General features: G+C 37.5%; 1 protein-coding gene across 13 annotated transcripts in view; it reads right to left on the bottom strand.

Moving 5' to 3' along the window:
- KHDRBS2 (KH RNA binding domain containing, signal transduction associated 2) overlaps positions 1-18,592 on the bottom strand; it is a 624,340-nt gene that overhangs the window by 490,934 nt on the left and 114,814 nt on the right. The window lies entirely within an intron of this gene.

Here is an 18,592-nt window from a genome sequence, read left to right as displayed (position 1 = left end):
TTATTATCTATTTCATAGATCATGTCTTTGGTTTCTTCTCTAAAAAGTCATCACCATACCCAATATCACCTCGGTTTTCTCCTATGTGATCTTCTAAGAATTTTATAATTCTGTATTTTACATTTAGGTCTATAATCTATTTTGAGTGTAAGGTCTGTGTCTAAATTCATTTTTTAAAATGTGGATGTCCAGTTGTACCAGCACCATTTGTTGAAGAGAATACCTTTGCTCCATTTTATTGCCTTTGCTCCTTTTTCAAAGATCAGTTGACTGTATTTGGGCAGCTCTATTTTGGGTTCTCTATTCTCTTCCATTATCTATTTGTCTATTCTTTTGTCAGCACCACACTGTCTTTATTATTGTAGTTTTACAATAAGTCTTGATGTCAGGTAGTATCAATCCTCCAACTCTGCTCTTCTGCATCAATATTGTGTTGGCTATTCTGAGTCTTTTGCCTCTTGAAACAAACTCTATAAAACATCTGTTGATGTCCATAAAATAACTTGATGGGATTTTGATTGGGATTGCATTGAACCTACAGATCAAGTTGGGAAGAAGTGACATCTTGACAATATTGAGTCTTCCTATCCATAAACATAAAATATCTCTCAATTACTTCATTCATCTTTGATGTCATTCATCAGAATTTTGTAGTTCCTCATAGAGACATTGTATGTGTTTTGTTAAATTTATACCTACACATTTCACTTCAGAGTCGTAATCTAAATGGCATTGCATTTTTAATTCAAATTCCACTTGTTCATTGTTGGTAGATAGGAAATAATTGACTTGTATACTAACCTTGAATCCTGCAAATTTCCTATAATTGCTTATTAGCTCAAGCTGGGTTTTTTTTGTTGATTCTTTTAGATTTTCTATAGAAACAATTGTGTCATCTGTGAATAAGGACAGTTTTATGTCTTCCTTCCCAATCTGTATACCTTCTAATTCCCTTTCTTGCCTTATTGCATTAATAAGGACTTGCAGTACAGTGTAAAAAAGAGTGATAAGAAGAGACATTCTTGTGTTGTACCTGATCTTAATGGGGAAGCTTTGAATTTCCCACCATTAAAAATAATAGTAGCTGCAGAGTTTTTGTAGATAGTTTTTATCAAAATGAGAAAGTTTCCCTCGGTACCTAGTTTAGTGAGAGGTTTTTCATGAATGGTTTTTGATTTTGTCAAATGCTTTTTCTATGTCTATTGATATGATTGTATGATTTTTGTTCTTAGGCTCTTGATGTAATGTATCACATTAACTGATTTTCAAATGCTGAACTAGCCTTGCATGCCTAGGATAAACCCCCCTTAGTTGTAGAATATCATTCTTTTTATGCGATTTTGGATTCGATATGCTAATGATTTGTTGAGGATATTGCATCTATGTTCAGGAGAGGCAATTGGTCTGCACTTGTTTTTTTTTTTTTCTTATGATGTCTTTGGTTTTGGTATGAAGGTCCTGCTAACCTCATAGAATGAGTTAGGAAGTATTCTTTCTCCTATCCCCTGAAAGAGATGACAGTCTTAGTTATAATTCTTATAATTTTTCCAACGGGGTTTGAGGTTGGAAACCATTTTATAGGTATGTCCATTTTATAGGTACAATTCAGTAATTTCTAGCACAATGATAGACTTGTGCAACCATTTCCATCCTCCTTTCCTTTTTTAAGCCCATACTCCACTCAGCACTCTCTGCAATTGCTTTGCTTCCATAACAAAATACCACAGACTGATTGGCTGAAACAACAGAAATTGACTTTCCCACAGTTCTGGAGGCTGGAAATACAAGATCAAGGTGTTGTCAGGGTTGGTTTCTCTTGATACCTCCCTCTTTGGCTTGCAAACTGGCCACCTTCTTGCTGAATCCAAATTTCCTCTTATAAAAACACCAGATTGGAATAGGGCCCACTGTCCTAGCCTCATTTTAACTTAGTCACTTCTTTAAGGGCCTTGTCTCCATATATGGTCAAATCTGAAGTGAGAAGTGTTAAGGGCTTCAACATATAAATTTGGGGGAGGACACAATTCAGTCCATAGAAACAGATAATACTTCCTTTGAGTGAAGACCATCCTATTTACTATACAGCCTCTGTGGTATAGTGTTACCTCTTTTTCCCCTTCCTAACTTACCCTTTTCCTCTCCAGCTTCTCACATCTGAGAATGAAAACTTCCTCTCACTGACCTGCTTTTGATTCTTGGAGTCAGTTTTGCATTAGTTCTTTCATTCTACTCAGAAACTCATCTTGTCTTCAGCTTCCATATTTGGAAGTCAGCAAAGGATCCTCAAATGGAATTTGGTAATCATGTTGATGAAATAACAAAACCATTGCTTGTGTTTTCTGTGTCTCTTCCACATCTGTCTACTCAGAGATTCCATATGCTTATTTCTCTCCTTGAGAATTATCATGTAATTTCGCCTTTATTCTACCCGCAAGGCAAAACTGCTTGGCCACTACACTCATAATATCATTGATTATTATTAATTATCAGTAAATAATTATTATAAATCAATACCTCAGAAAGACAAAAAAGGCCTCTAAAAGTCCTAGCTCCCTGTTTCCATAATCTCTCCCCAAACTGTTTCTATCTTGGGTGACCAGTGTCCCAAATCACCTAAACAAAAGAAAATAGTTGAAGAAATCACACGTTGCTGCTTCTTTTCTCAGCTATCCCTTACCTCATTATCTTGCTTTTAATTAACTACTTTTTAGACGGATTGTAAAAGAAGAAAATTAAAAGGTTTACAAATTTCTTTATATACGCTGCATCTTGAAGTATGGTTTTTACATGAGTTTCTACAGATTTGATTCCCATTCCTATAAAATGTATTCCCTACTACAGTGCTTTCATTCTACCACCAAGGTCTCTTATCTACAGAGTAATAAATTATTTTCCTTAAAAGAAAAATAAAGGGAGCACATGCACAAAAAATCTATTCATGTGCTAACATCTATAAAGTGACCAAAAGAAAGCTGCCTCCTAAATCATAATTATACCTTTCATAAGTGTTTCCAGATTGATTACCACAATTAAGCACAGGACTAATCACAGCATTATGCCCCAATAGCAAAAAAGCAAGATTTATCTCCTTTGCACCAGCCCCAATTCAAGGGTTAAGAAAAAAAATGACAAGTGTACACGTCTATGACAACGCTAATTATTTGAAACACTGGCAGAAACACTCATCTGAAGATACAAAATATCTGCATAGGCTCTTCTAATGGCTCTGAATTTTGACCTAGAGAATGTGTGGATGAGCAGCTCACACTGTAAAACTCTGCATGTTTAGACTCAAGTCTACACCCCCAGCACTTACATTTACCATCAGCTATTTAGATCTCTTACCATTAAAAATGTTCACAACATACAATCTACAAAAGGACATTCAAATGACCACACACGCACACACAATGAGTCTTCAGAATGGTTCTTCAGAAATTACATTTTGGATGTCTCATTATTCTTGCTTATGGAGTTGCCTAATCCCATGAGATTAGAAATTTGCATTATGTTGCCTCAATTTCCCTAGGACAATTAATCTTAGGGATTCAGACTCTGGAGATGGCCCAAACTGAAGTAAGCAAGTTTTTTTTTCCCCTACCTCTTCCCAGAAATGCTCTACTAAGCAGAAGGTCTTCCTTTAAATCTGCCAAATAACAGCAATATGTTTAGTAAGCTAGTATTCCCTGACTTTACAAATTACATTATCAATGTGTCTTTTACAGAGGGAAAGAGAAAATATCTTATTTCCCATAAGTCACTGGTCATTGGACACTGCTTAATTTCACTTTGTTCTATTCCAACACAGGTTTTCTTTTCTTTTTTCCAAAATCATGTTAGGCTGCAGCTATGATTCTTCCAGATCACCACCACAAAAAAAAAAAAAAAAAAAAAAGAAAAGAAAAGAAAAGAAAAGAAAAGAAAAGAAAAAAAACACCTGCTATTCAAAGAACTTTTACAGAAATAATATGTTACAAGAGGGATGTGTAATAACAAAGAACTCAAATTAAACCCTAGCAATTGCCAACATTTCTGAGAGGTTTCCATGGGGTAGGTAATAGGGAAGTGCAGTGGCTGGAGGGGGATGATAAATGTAATCATTAAACCACTTACAGTGTCTTGTTAAGAAAGGGTGTGTATGTGTGTGATGATGCTGATTACATCTTTTTTCTTTACACCAAGGGTTCTTTGCCTTTCCCTATACCTGTGTCTGAGGAGGTCAAATAGCCAGTGACTAAATAATTTATTTTAGCACCCAAAAGTCTGCATATGAAAGGATAATACAAAGCTCCTACAAATGTTATCCATTTTGGAGTTAGGAGCAAATGAACAAGGACAGACATGCTCCATAGCTATAGTAAAAAGTTAAAGGTTCTGAAACCAACAAACTAGAAATATAAGTGCTATTCATGGCAAATAGGGTGACATACATTTTTACCTTAATGCTTAGAGAACAGATTGACTTCAAGAATTGACTTTGGAAATTAAAAAGAAATTGTCTGTAAATGGTTTGTCTTTGGTCATATTTTTTTTAATTGATTAGGGCCAATATACAAATAAAAGGAAAGTCCTGGTATCCTCTTTTTAAATATTCTCTTTTCTTACCATAGAACAAACCTCTAATACTTGCTGTTTATCATTATAAAGAACAAGGTCCATAATATGGACATAAATGTTAATCTAACAAAGCATTCGCTGACTGCCTTTTATAAGCATGGCACTCGGCTTGGCACTAAGAACAAGGAGGTAAAAGGCAGTCCTTCGCTCCAAGACGCCCATTAGTCTCAGAAACAAGATACTGTGAATTAATAGAGATTTATAGTGCAACATGATAAGCATGATAGTGTAAGTAAAATAAGCACAAGGTCCATCCTAAGAACTAAAACAAGTGAGAAAAAAAAGTAAACACCCAGAATTCTTTCAATTGCACTCAAAGTTACTTATAACAATACGGCAAAAACAGAAAGGGCAATGGGTATTCACTTTTAACACCTAGAGGAATCTTACCTCTTCATCACTGCCCTATTCCTTCCCTCTTCATGTAAGTAATTCCTAAATGTCTTAAATCTTTTCCAGATCCTCTGAGGAGTCTTTCCTTATTCTGGAGTTTTGGACAGTGACTGTCTTACTTGCTTTCAAACCACGGTGCAGTTCACTTCACAGGGTCTACTCATACTGTATTGTAGCAGTATGCTTACTTGTCTATTTCCCAAACTAAAAGGTCATTGAAGGAAGAGTGAGCGCTTAAGAAACAAGTATAACTACAGGTGTTTATAGTTCTACTGCCTAACATAGTGCATGACAAAAGGAATTTGCTCAACAAATATTTATTAAACTTACAGGGAATATAGGTGATGATTAACTGATTTAACAAATAAAACACTTTCAAAGATTTCAACAAACATTAGCCCTCTTAAAATCAAGTATAATATGATTTAGCATGTAACAACTTAACTGAATAAGTCACAGTAAAAAAAAAATCAAGATGAAAAAAGATTTAAGGAAAATAACCCAGTTAAAGATACATGGTTATATAAGGATACGTATCAAAAGCTTTTTCATCCATATCAGCCTATGTAGTTAGACAAAGCTGTGTTCTAACCTTTTAAGTAACATGTACTAATACTGGATGGTAAGCAATCTATCTAACCCAACTGAACTCAATTTTTCTTTTTCACATGTGAAGTAAAGTTTTTGTGTCCATATCATAAATTATTGAAGAGGATTAAATGAGATAACAGATGTGAAGCATTTAGCTCTGTGACTGGCATGCAGTACATCTTGAATTCATAATAATCTTCCTTTCTTCACTTTAAAGCCATGGCAAAATAGATCAGCAATGGGAGCCGGGGGTCATCTTGGAAAGTCACCCAGCCAAGAGGAAATACTACATCAATCCCACTCTGTCGGGCTGGTTCATTTATTGCCACATTCCAGTCTCATCATATGGGGGAATAAATGGCTTTTCAGTAATGGCCCTGATAATATTTTTGCTGCCACCATGTGGTTGGTGGCAGTCAATACAGGGATCATTCTGAAGGGTTTATTTAAAAAAAAAAGAAAAATATATATATAGAGACACACACACACATATACACATATATATAGAGACACACACACACATATATATGTGTGTAAACTATAGCATACATTGGGACTTGTTTACCATGGTTCAGAAGGTGTGCTGAGTGTTTTATATTCATTATCTCATTAACTTTTAAAAAACAGAAAAGAAAGATGAGAAAAGAACAGAAAAAAAGAAAAGAAAAGAAATAAGAAAAGAAAAGAAAAGAAAAGAAAAGAAAAGAAAAGAAAAGAAAAGAAAAGAAAAGAAAAAAGAAAAGAAAGGGACAAAACAAAACCCTATGGGGCTGGTACTCTGTATTCCTGTGTTAGAGATGGCCATGCATCACTGACATGGGAAAGACAGTACCTTGTTTGCACTCATTGCAAATAGTAAGTAGTAGAGCAATATTTGAGATCAGAGCAGTCCCATTACAGTGCCCAAACATCAAACCATAATGTTGTCCTTTCTTTCTAAATGGTGTTCTACTAAAAACTGAAATCTGAATTGTTTTAAAAAATATGTGATCCATGGGTGCCTGGGTGGTTCAGTCAGTTGAGCATCTGACTTCGCCTCAGATCATGATCTTGTGGTTGATGAGTTCGAGCCTCGCATTGGGCTCTGTGCTGACAACTCAGAGCCTGGAGCCTGCTTCAGATTCTGTGTCTCCCTCTCTCTCTGCCCCTTCCCCACTTGTGTGCTCGCTCTCTCTCTCTCTCTCTCTCAAAAATAAATAAACATCATATTCGATCCAAACAGACTCTTTTCAAAGCACCCAAATGAAAAATACTATTTTTTTCTCTCTTCAGTTATTTGGATATTCTGCTTCAATGTAGAAACCATTTTTCCCACAAGGAGTTTGTTGGTCCTTCAGAGTCTAGGGCTGTGCCATAGAAATCTTTATTCCCAGAATCCAGTGAAATTTATAAGGAAGACATCAAATCAATGTATTAATGATCTTAATGTATAGTTCTGTAAGCAACTGACAGATCTCTATCATGTTCTTAGATCAGCTCAAAAGCCAAAGATAATCCTTCTTTATAACTCATCCTTGATCTTAATTGGATCTCAATTCTCCCCGGACAATCTTTCAGCTTCACTTTGTAACTTTCATCCCCCACCCTCCCAAGAGATTTTACCTGCATCTTTTGTTACAGGGCAGCAGGATGGAGAGAGGGAGCATACAGGGACTCTGGACTCAGCCCATGGAATTCTGGCTTAGCCACATACTATTGATGTAATCCTGAGGTATTGAAAAATTTCTGTTAACCTTGATTTCCTCATCTCTAAATTGGATATAAGAACTTATTATATCAGAACCTCTCCCCTTGTTGTACAGTCAATAGATATTACTTTCCCTTCCTTCCAGTTCCAAAACCAAACTGGATTCATATATTGTCACATAAAACTCATCTTTTTCTATGCTTCATAAGCACAGTCCCAGAATTAATCATTTTCTCTCTGAGAATATTCCTGAAATGCTGCTTTCTTGAAAATTAAACAATAGGATTGCTTTTAGATTTAAGATTTTCCCCTTTAGTGATGAATAGGGCTTTCTTTAAAGTTTATCTTAAGCAAGAAAAAGGCTTCTAAGAGTACAGAAAAATATGCTATTTAGTCTTCTTCAGACCTGTATAATCTAAGATGGATAATGACACATATCTTGGAGACACAAGTTAACTAAACAAACACCGAAGGAAGTGGCAGCAAGATATTCAAGCTGTTGGGTGGTGAACCAAACTGGGTATTAGCACAAGAAGAAGAAAGGTTATTCATGCATGCATGTGCACTTGCATACACACACAAACATACACATAGTTTCCAATACTGCAAGATGAATAAAAAATGTCAGTAGGGGGGCGCCTGGGTGGCGCAGTTGGTTAAGCGCCCAGCTTCAGCCAGGTCACGATCTCACGGTCCGTGAGTTCGAGTCCCGCATCAGGCTCTGGGCTGATGGCTCGGAGCCTGGAGCCTGTTTCCGATTCTGTGTCTCCCTCTCTCTCTGCCCCTCCCCTGTTCATGCTCTGTCTCTCTCTGTCCCAAAAATAAATAAAAAACGTCGAAAAAAAAATTTAAAAAAAAAACGTCAGTAGGCTATCCTAACAAAGATTCAGCACTGATGTTAATCTCAAATAAAATGACATGTAACACATGGAGTAAAAAGGCTGTATCTGCAAAAGGATATATTTTATGCAGCAAATATTAATCATATGGGCAAAAAATTTAAAGAAAGTAAAAATACATACAACAGAACAGTGCAGCTAATATTAAGAGCCAACTGTCTGGGTTGACCTAGATCCATATATTGATAGGTATGCAGATAGGCAATACACTTTTCTTGTCTATGAGTTAGTGTCTTCTTCTATCAAATGGGAATAATAATTATCCTTATCACATTGCGGGGGCGCCTGAGTGGCTCAGTTGGTTAAGCATCTGACTTCAACTCAGGTCATGGTCTCACAGTTTGTGAGTTCGAGCCCTGCACTGATTGGGCTCTGCACTGACAGCATGGAGTCCGCTTGGGATTCTCAATCTCCCTCCCGCTCCACCCCTTCCCCATGCTCTCTCTTGCTCTCTCTCAAAATAAATAAACTTAAAAAAATTATTAAAAAAAATAATACTGTCACATTGGACTTAAGTGAGGCTTAACTGAGATAATACAAGTAAAAAGCACAGTGCCTGGCACTCAATAAGATTTCATTAAATGTTAATCCTTATGCACATTAAGACAAATGGGGTTGGGTAACTCGCTTCAGAAAAGGCATTACTTTATTTACTTAATCCATTGACTCTTGAGAAAATACATAATTGACATAAAAGAGTTCTTAGTGTGGTATACTAGTACTCACTTAATCAAGTTATTTAAAAAACCGAAGAGGTAGAATTTTTGTAGGAGACGGTCCAAAATATCATTAAAGATGATGATGGAAAATCTATATTCAAATCTTGACCCGACTAAATTCCTCTTTGCAGTTCATTTATGCCTTTGCTACCTGCTTGCTCCACAGAGACAGCTGGCATAAATTGGAACAGGTTGCTCTGTGGCTGTCATTCACACACACACATTACTCCTCTGGAATGACTGCGAAGTCACTTGTGCATGACAAGCAACCTCAGGGAACATAACTCAGATCTGAAATAAACAAATTAATATCTTCAGCCTGTTACAAGCTCTTTAAATTGCATAGTTAGATTCCATGAACACAACAGGGTAAATGTAGGGAGGCCTGGATCCACCTGATATCATTGGGGCTTGGGCTGGCGTGAGGCTCACTGGTGATTAGGTATGTGAATGAAGGGCTTGGAGGGGAAACCCTGGATTGTGAAACATTATTTCACAGTTTATAGCTTGCTCAATGGGATAAACATTAAACTTCACATTTAAGGTCATATATCAAGGATTAGTTTCAGTCTCTTCCAAGACTTAAAATCATTACCATAAACTATGAATGAATTGAGCATTAGGGAATAACCTGCTTAGTGTTTTAAAAGGACATGCTGCACAGTCAAATTCCAAATCCAAATTTGCTTGTATAATTCTAATGCTGAGCAAATGGTGAAGGTCCTTAATGCTTATTTATTGTAAAACAAAATCTGGTAACAAAGAAAAAAATATGAGTACGGAGTCATATTTTTGGAATCTGTGCATATTTCATCTCAAATGGCAAGGGAGCACTTTCTTCATACAATGTGCTATGATTGGTGTTATGATAAAAAATGTAATGCATGGCCCTTGAAAAGAGGGAAGAAAAAAAAGATAAGAGGTTTTAGCCTTTATATTGTTAACAATAAAAGAATAAGCACAATGGTTCCCCTTTTTACGAGTGTGCATTTAAAGATAAGTGATATAAATATTCATTCCAATATTTTTGTTGATATTTTAAAACATGAGGAGAAAATAATAAAATATGATCAGTGCATCCCAAGGCCATGCTTGCATCATGATGCATGGGCGGAGTGGCAGAGATTTAAGAACAGCTACTGTCAGACCCACTCATCTTTCCTTGATGCCACATTTTTCTTGGTCACTAAACCGAATGAAGAACATTCTCTTGGCCTTTTTTAAATGTCTGGCATAATTGCACTCCGTTCTCTTGGACCATGGGTATAAGGCAAAGGAGATTCTTTTGCAACCACCAGAAAACTTCCACCAAGATTTTGACTCAAGCGTTGCTAGTGTGAAGTTAAAGGTAACAATCTCAAACATTTCTCATAGGCATCCTACTTAATCATCCCACACCCGCCTACCCTAAAGTCACAAAACAAAACAGATCCTTCTTAAGGAGTTTGGGGTACTAGAATCCTGGGTATTTGCTTTCTCTTTTTCACTAGCAGGAGCTCTTTTATCACTGGATTAATCATCTTTGTAATAGAATGGGCACAATACTTCCTAGACAAGACAAAAGGGGGGAAGCCAAGCAGGGTACTGATGCTGCATAATAAAAGGCTCCATCAGAGAAGGCTTGGCACGAGCAAGTGCTCCTTCAGAAGAGGTAGTCATAGAAGTGGAACAAATATGCCTGGGCTCCCGGGACACACCACCAGGTGTCACTGCAATTTGTCTCTGTGTTCTCTCTTGATATCTCCCTCTTCCATTCCTATTTTCTTCTGCCTTATTTCATCTGTTGCCTTATTTTCTAACTTAGATTTGAATGAAAGAAAAAGGGAATGAAAAGCCCTGAAATGACTTCACTATTTAGTGACTTTAGCCAGAATACTTCAAGAGTATATAAAATTTGAATTTAAAAAACAGCAAATAATATAACCTCTGTGTTTTAGGCTATATATTGAAGAAAGAAGAAGGGTTACAACTTATATGCTCTTGCAATTTCAGCTAATGTCTCTTTGTGGAAGGATTCACTTCTTGGCATTCTCTCAGTTTCTTCAATCCATCTTAAGAAGTGCATGGAAATAAAACAAAAAAGCTAAAGGGTTTATAGATAAAGTGGTAAAAGAATCAAGGAAACAAAAATGATAAAATAGTAAGAGTTATCACAAATGATGTTGAGGAGAAGAATATCAACTGACGGGACACTGTTTTAAAAATACAAGACCACAAAGGGAGGAGCCAAGATGGCGGAACAGCAATGGAAGTTTAGTGTGTATCTCGCATCCATGAAATACAGCCAGGCCAACATAAACCATCCTGCACACCTAGAAAACTGACTGGAGGTTTAACACAACAATGTGCACAACCTGAACCACAGAATTCAGTAGGTACGCGGCACGGAGAAGTGAACTTGGGGAGCGAGAAGGCGCAGGAAGGGAGGTGCTTTTGCAAGCAGAGAGAGGATGGAGACCGGGCAGGGGAGAATACGGGAAAAGCACCCCTCCCCAAAAGCAGCTGGAGAGAAAGTGGAAAATTGGAAACAGCCGCAGGGACTAAACTAAAAAGGGAGAAAGGAGAAAGAAGAGGGTTTAAATTCCATTAAGACTGTAAACAAGGGGAGCACAAAGTCTGCCCCTCTGCAGCTCCATACCTGGCGGGGCTCTGGTGGGAAGGGCGAATCCCCAGGAACAGAGTGGGGTCCGGGAGAATCTCGTGCCACACGGGGAAAAGCGGTTCCACTGCTGGAAGGACATTTGGTAGAGACTATTGAGGCCAACTGGTCCCAGCAGACCCCAGAAAACAGCCACATTCACTGGTGCTGGAACAAGGTCGTTAGGGTGAAGCCTGGTGACAGATGTGTCTTGTGATTTTCCATAATCCCCAAAACGCTGCTGCTACGCTATCTCGCGAACTTTTTCTGGGGCGGACTGGCACCTGGCCGCAGTCTCAGGCACCGGCAGCAGCAGGGTCCACAAAGTGTTCCTGGGTGCAGCCGATATTCGGCCATTGCTTGGTGAGACCCTCCCACAGAGGGGCGGAACAGGTCAAAGCCGCGGTCCTTCAGAAGTAAGGGGCCGGGGAAAACAGCCGCATCTGAGACAAAACTCTGGAGAGAGTACTGCCTGGGGCCTGGCCACGGAAAGTGAAAAAGCAGGCAGTGGAAGAAAGCTGAAGACAGAGGACAGGTGCATGATTGTTGATCCGGGAGAACAGACTGGTGGATGGGTGGGGCCATTTACACCCCTCCCACACATACACATACACACCTACCAGCAGCTGCAACAATCCCCTCCAGTAGGATAGCAGTGCCATCTAGTGGAGAACGGAGCCATTACACTGAGCTCCGCCCAACTGGGTCAACCTCACTCTTCAAGAACACAAGTCTCACCGCCAGCTTAGTTTATGGACTATACAGCGCCACATAGACTGACTCCTGAGGGAAAACGAAGTAATTTCATTCCTACTTCAATCTGTTAGCAGGTCCCTCTATTCAATTTTCTTTCTTTCTCTTTTTCTTTTACACTTCTTTTTCTTGAACAGAAAGAGAAAAAATTCATTTTTATTTTCAATTTTTATTAAAAAATGTTTTTCTTTAATTTTTATTACTATATTTTTTACTTTTATGTAAATTTTTTCAAATTCTATTTTACTTCCATCATTTTATTTTAGTCTACTACAGTGTATTCACTTTTTCAAATTTTCAAACGATTTCCTTTTTTCCTTCTTTTTTCTTTTTTCTCTTTCGTTTCTTTTCTTTTCTTGAATATAGAAAGAGAAAATTTTCATTTTTATTTTTAATTTTTATTAAAAATATTTTTCTTCAATTTTTTTCTACTATATTCTTTACTTCTGTGTATATTTTTTCAAATTCTGTTTTACCTCCATCATCTCATTTTAGTCTACTTCAGTGTATTCATTTTTTCAAATTCTCAAACAATTTCCTTCCCCCCACCTTTTTTCTCTCTAATCTGTCAAACCACTTTCAACACCCAGACCAAAACACACCCAGGATCTACCATCATTCATTTGATTTGTGTGTGTGTGTGTGTGTTTAATTTTTTAATTTTAATATTTATTTAATTTAATTTTTTTATTTTAATTGTTCTACCTCATTAATTCCTTTTCTGTCTTCAAAATGACAAAATGAAGGAATTTACCCCAAAAGAAAGAGCATGAAGAAACAACAGATACAAGCAAGATGTCTGAGCCAGAATTTAGAATCACAATAATAAGAATACTAGGTGGAGTTGAAAATAGATTCGAATCCCTTCTGCAGAGATAAAAGAAGTAAAAAATATCCAGAATGAAATTAAATGTTATAACTGAGCTGCAATCATGGATGGATGCAGCGGCGGCAAGAATGGATGAGGCAGAACAGAGAATCAGCGATATAGAGGACAAACTTATAGAGAATAATGAAGAAGAAAAAAAGAGAGAGATGAAGGCAAAAGAGCACGATTTAAGAATTAGAGAAATCAGTGACTCATAAAAAGGAACAACATCAGAATCATAGGGGTCCTAGGGGTAGAAGGGTTATGTGAGCAGATCATAGCAGAAAACTTTCCTAACCTGGGGAAAGACACAGACATCAAAATTCAGGAAGCACAGAGGACTCGCATTAGATTCAACAAAAACTGACCATCAACAAGGCATATCATTGTCAAATTCACAAAATACTCACACCAGGAGAGAATCATGAATGCAGCAAGGGAAAAAAAGTCCCTAACCTACAAGGGAAGACAGATCAGGTTTGCAGCAGACCTCTCCACAGAAACTTGGCAGGCCAGAAAGGAGTGGCAGGATATATCCAATGTGCTGAGTCAGAAAAATTTGCAGCCAAGAATTCTTTATCCAGCAAGGGGGTCATTCAAAATAGAAGGAGATATAAAAAGTTTCCCAGACAAACAAAAACTAAAGGAGTTTGTGACCACTAAACCAGCCCTGCCAGAAATTTTAAGGGGGAATCTCTGAGTGGAGAAAAGATGAAAAAAAAAAACATATATATATATATATTGAGAGAGAGAGAGAGAGAGAAATAAATCAATACCAAAAGCAACAAAGATTAGAAAGGACCAGAGAACACCACCAGAAACTCCAACTCAACAAGCATCATAATGGCAATATATTCATATCTTTCACTAGTTACTCTAAACGTCAATGGACTCAATGCTCCAATCAAAAGACATAGGGTAACAGAATGGATAAGAAAATAAGATCCACCTATATGCTGTTTACAAGAGACCCACTTTAGGCGTAAAGACACCTTCAGATTGAAAATAAGGGGATGGAGAACGATCTATCATGCTAATGGTCAACAAAAGAAAGCTGAAGTAGCCATACTTATATTAGGCAACCTAGACTTGAAAATAAAGACGAATCAAGAGATGAAGAAGGGCATTATATCATAATCAAGGGGTCTATCAACCAAGAAGACCTAACAATTGTAAACATTTATGCGCCAAATGTGAGAGCACCCAAATATATAAATCACTTAATCACAAACATAGAGAAACTCATTGACAGCAATCCCATAATAGTAGGAGACTTCAACACCCAACTCACAGCAATGGACAGATCATCTAATCACAAAATCAACAAGGAAACAATGGCTTTGAATGACACACTGGACCAGATGGACTTAACAGATATATTCAGAACATTTCATCCTAAAGCAGAAGAATATACATTCTTCTCTAGCGCACATGGAACATTCTCCAGAATAGACCATATACTGGGACACAAACCAGCCCTAAGTAAGTACAAAAAGATCAAGATCATACCATGCATATTTTCAGACCACAATGCTATGAAACTCGAAATCAACCACAAGAAAAAATTTGGAAAGGTAACAAATACTTGGAGACTGAAGAACATCCTACTAAAGAATGAATGGGCTAACCAAAAAGTTAAAGAGGAAATTAAAAAGTATATGGAACACTACACATGAGGCAGCAAAGGCGGTCATAAGGGGAAAATATATAGCAATCCAGGCCTTCCTAAAGAAGGAAGAAAGATCTCAGGTACACAACCCAACCTTACACCTTAAGGAGCTGGAAAAAGAACAGCAAATAAAACACAAAAACAGCAGAAGACAGGAAATAATAAAGATTAGAGCGGAAATTAATGCTATTGAAACCAAAAAAAAAAAAAAAAAAAAAAAAAAAACCAGTAGAACAGATCAATGAAACCAGAAGCTGGTTCTTTGAAAGAATTAACAAAAGTAATAAACCACTAGCCAGTCTGATCAAAAAGAAAAAAGGAAAGGGCCCAAATAAATAAAGTCAAGAATGAAAGAGGAGAGATCACAACCAGCACAACAGAAATAAAAACAATAATAAGAGAATATTATGAGCAATTGTATGCCAATAAAATGGGCAATCTGGAAGAAATGGACAAATTCCTAGAAACATATACACTACCAAAACTGAAACAGCAAGAAATAGAAATTTGAAGACACCCATAACAAGGAAGGAAATCATACTAGTAATCGAAAATCTGCCAAAAAACAAGAGTCCAGGGCCAGATGGCTTTCCAGGGGAATTCTACCAAACATTTAAGGAAGAGTTAACACCTATTCTCTTGAAACTGTTCCAAAAAATAAAAATGGAGGGAGGAAAACTTCCAAACTCTTTCTATGAAGCCAGCATTACCTTGATTCCAAAACCAGAAAGAGACCCCACTAAGAGGAGAACTACAGACCAATTTCCCTGATGAACATGGATGCAAAAATACTCAACAAGATATTAGCCAACCGGATCCAACAATACGTTTAAAAAATTATTCACCACATCCAAGAGGGATTTCTACCTGGGATGCAGGGCTGGTTCAATATCCACAAGACAATTAACGTGATTCATCTCATCAACAAAAGAAAGGACAAGAACCATATGATCATCTCAATAGATGCAGAAAAAGCATTTGACAAAATACAACATCCTTTCTTGATAAAAACCCTCAAGAAAGTAGGGATAGAAGGAGTATACCTCGAGATCATAAAAGCCATATATGAATGATCCAACACTAATATCATCCTCAGTGGGGAAAAACTGAGATCTTTCCCCCTAAGGTCAGGAACAAGACAGGATGTCCACTCCCGCCACTGTTATTCAACACAGTATTAGTAGTCTTCACCTCTGCAATCAGACAACACAAAGAATTAAAAGGCATCCAAATCGGCCAGGAGGAGGTCAAACTTTCACTCTTCACAGATGACATGATACTCTATATGGAAAACCCAAAAGATTCCACCAAAAAACTGCTGGAATTGATTCATCAATACAGCAAAGTTGCAGGATGTAAAATCAACGCACAGAAATCGGTTGCATTCCTATTACACCAACAATGAAGCAACAGAAAGAGAAATCAAAGAATCGATCCTATTTACAGTTGCACCAACCGATAAAATACCTAGGAATAAATCTAACCAAAGATGTGAAAAATCTATACACTGAAAACTATAGAAACCTTATGAAAGAAATTGAAGAAGACACAAAAAAAATGGAAAAAGATTCCATGCTCCTGGATAGGAAGAACAAATATTGTTAAAATGTTGATACTACCCAAAGCAATCTACATATTCAATGCAATCCCTATCAAAATAACCAGCATTCTTCACAGAGCTAGAACACATAATCCTAAAATTTGTATGGAACCACAAAAAACCCTGAATAGCTAAAGTGACCTTGAAAAAGAAAACCAAAGTAGGAGGCATCACAATCCCAGACTTCAAGCTATACTACAAAGCTGTAACCATCAAGACAGTATGGTACTGGCATAGAACAAATAAATGGAACAGAATAGAGAACCCAGCAATGGACCCACAAACAGATGGTCAACTAATCTTTGACAAAGCAGAAAGAATATCCAATGGAATCATGACAGTCTCCTCAGCAAGTAGTGCTGGGAAAACTGGACAGTGACATGCAGAAGAATGAACCTGGAGCACTCTCTTAGACTATACACAAAAATAAACTCAAAATGGATGAAAGACAGGAAGCCATCAAAATCCTCAAGGAGAAAGCAGGCAAAAACCTCCTTGATCTTGGCCGCAGCAACTTCTTACTCAACATGTCTCTGGAAGCAAGGGAAACAAAAGCAAAAATGAACTACTGGGACCTCATCAAAATAAAAAGCTTCTGCACAGAGAAGGAAACAATCAGCAAAACTAAAAGGCAACCGACAGAATGGCAGAAGATATTTGCAAATGACATATCAGATAAAGGGTTAGTATCCAAAGTCTATAAAGAACTGGTCAAACTCAACACCCAAAAAACAAACAGTCCAGTGAAGAAATGGGCAAAAGACATGAATAGACACTTCTCCAAAGAAGACATCCAGATGGCCAACCGACACATGAAAAAATGCTCAACATCACCCATCATCAGGGAAATACAAATAAAACCACAATGAGATACCACCTGACACCTGTCAGAATGGCTAACATTAACAACTCAAGCAACAACAGATGTTGGCGAGGATGCAGAGAAAGAGGATCTCTTTTGCACTGTTGGTGGGAATGCAAGGTGGTGCAGCCACTCTGGAAAACAGTACGGAGGTTGCTCAAAAAAACAAAAATAGAACTACCCTACGACCCAGCAATTACACTAGTAGGCATTTATCCACAGGATACAGGTGTGCTGTTTCGAAGGCACACATGCACCCCCATGTTTATAGTAGCACTATCAACAATAGCCAAAGTATGGAAAGTGCCCAAATGTCCAGCAATGGATGAATGGATAAAGAAGATGTGGTATATATATACAATGGAGTATTACTCGGCATTCAAAAAGAATGAAATCTTGCCATTTGCAACTACGTGGATAGAACTGGAGGGTATCATGCTAAATGAAATTAGTCAGTCATAGAAAGACAAAAATCAGGGGCGCCTGGGTGGCTCAGTCTGTTGGGTGTCCGACTTCAGCTCAGGTCATGATCTTGCAGTCCGTGAGTTCGAGCCCTGCATCGGGCTCTGGGCTGATGGCTCAGAGCCTGGAGCCTGCTTCTGATTCTGTGTCTCCCTCTCTCTCTGCCCCTCCCCCATTCATGCTCTGTCTCTCTCTGTCTCAAAAATAAATAAACGTTAAAAAATTTTTTTTAAAAAAAAGAAAGACAAAAATCATATGACTTCACTCATATGAGGATTTTAAGAGACAAAAAATATCAACATAAGGGATGGAAACAAAAATAATATAAAAACAGGGATGGGGACAAAACAGAAGAGACTCATAAATATGGAGAACAAACTGAGGGTTACTGGAGGGGGTGTGGGAAGGGGGATGGGCTAAATGGGTAAGGGGCACTAAGGAATCTACTCCTGAAATCATTGTTGCACTATATGCTAACTAATTCGGATGTAAATTTTAAAAAATAAAAAATAAAAGTAAAAAAAAAGCAAGACCACATGTCTTTATTTTGTTTAAATTTTGGTTATATAATCACACAAACCTTTGATTTTGGAGGATTAGTCATACCACAAATATACCAAAAGATGGAGACGATTGATAGTAGGATTGAACGGAGAGTGAAACCATTCAAATCATATAAGAAGTATCATGGATACTGGATTTAGGTAGTGGGGAAACATTGAAGGCTCTTAGGCAGGAGAACAACATTATGTAAAAATACTTGCTCAAGATCCTTTATGAAGAATGCATCAGAAGGAGGAAGACTGAATTCTGCAAAACATGTCAGAGGCTATA

Source organism: Acinonyx jubatus, chromosome B2, assembly GCF_027475565.1.
Source record: "Acinonyx jubatus isolate Ajub_Pintada_27869175 chromosome B2, VMU_Ajub_asm_v1.0, whole genome shotgun sequence".
NCBI lineage: Eukaryota > Metazoa > Chordata > Mammalia > Carnivora > Felidae > Acinonyx > Acinonyx jubatus.
Note: the sequence above shows the minus strand (reverse complement) of the source record. Positions and strands in the feature narration are given on the sequence as shown.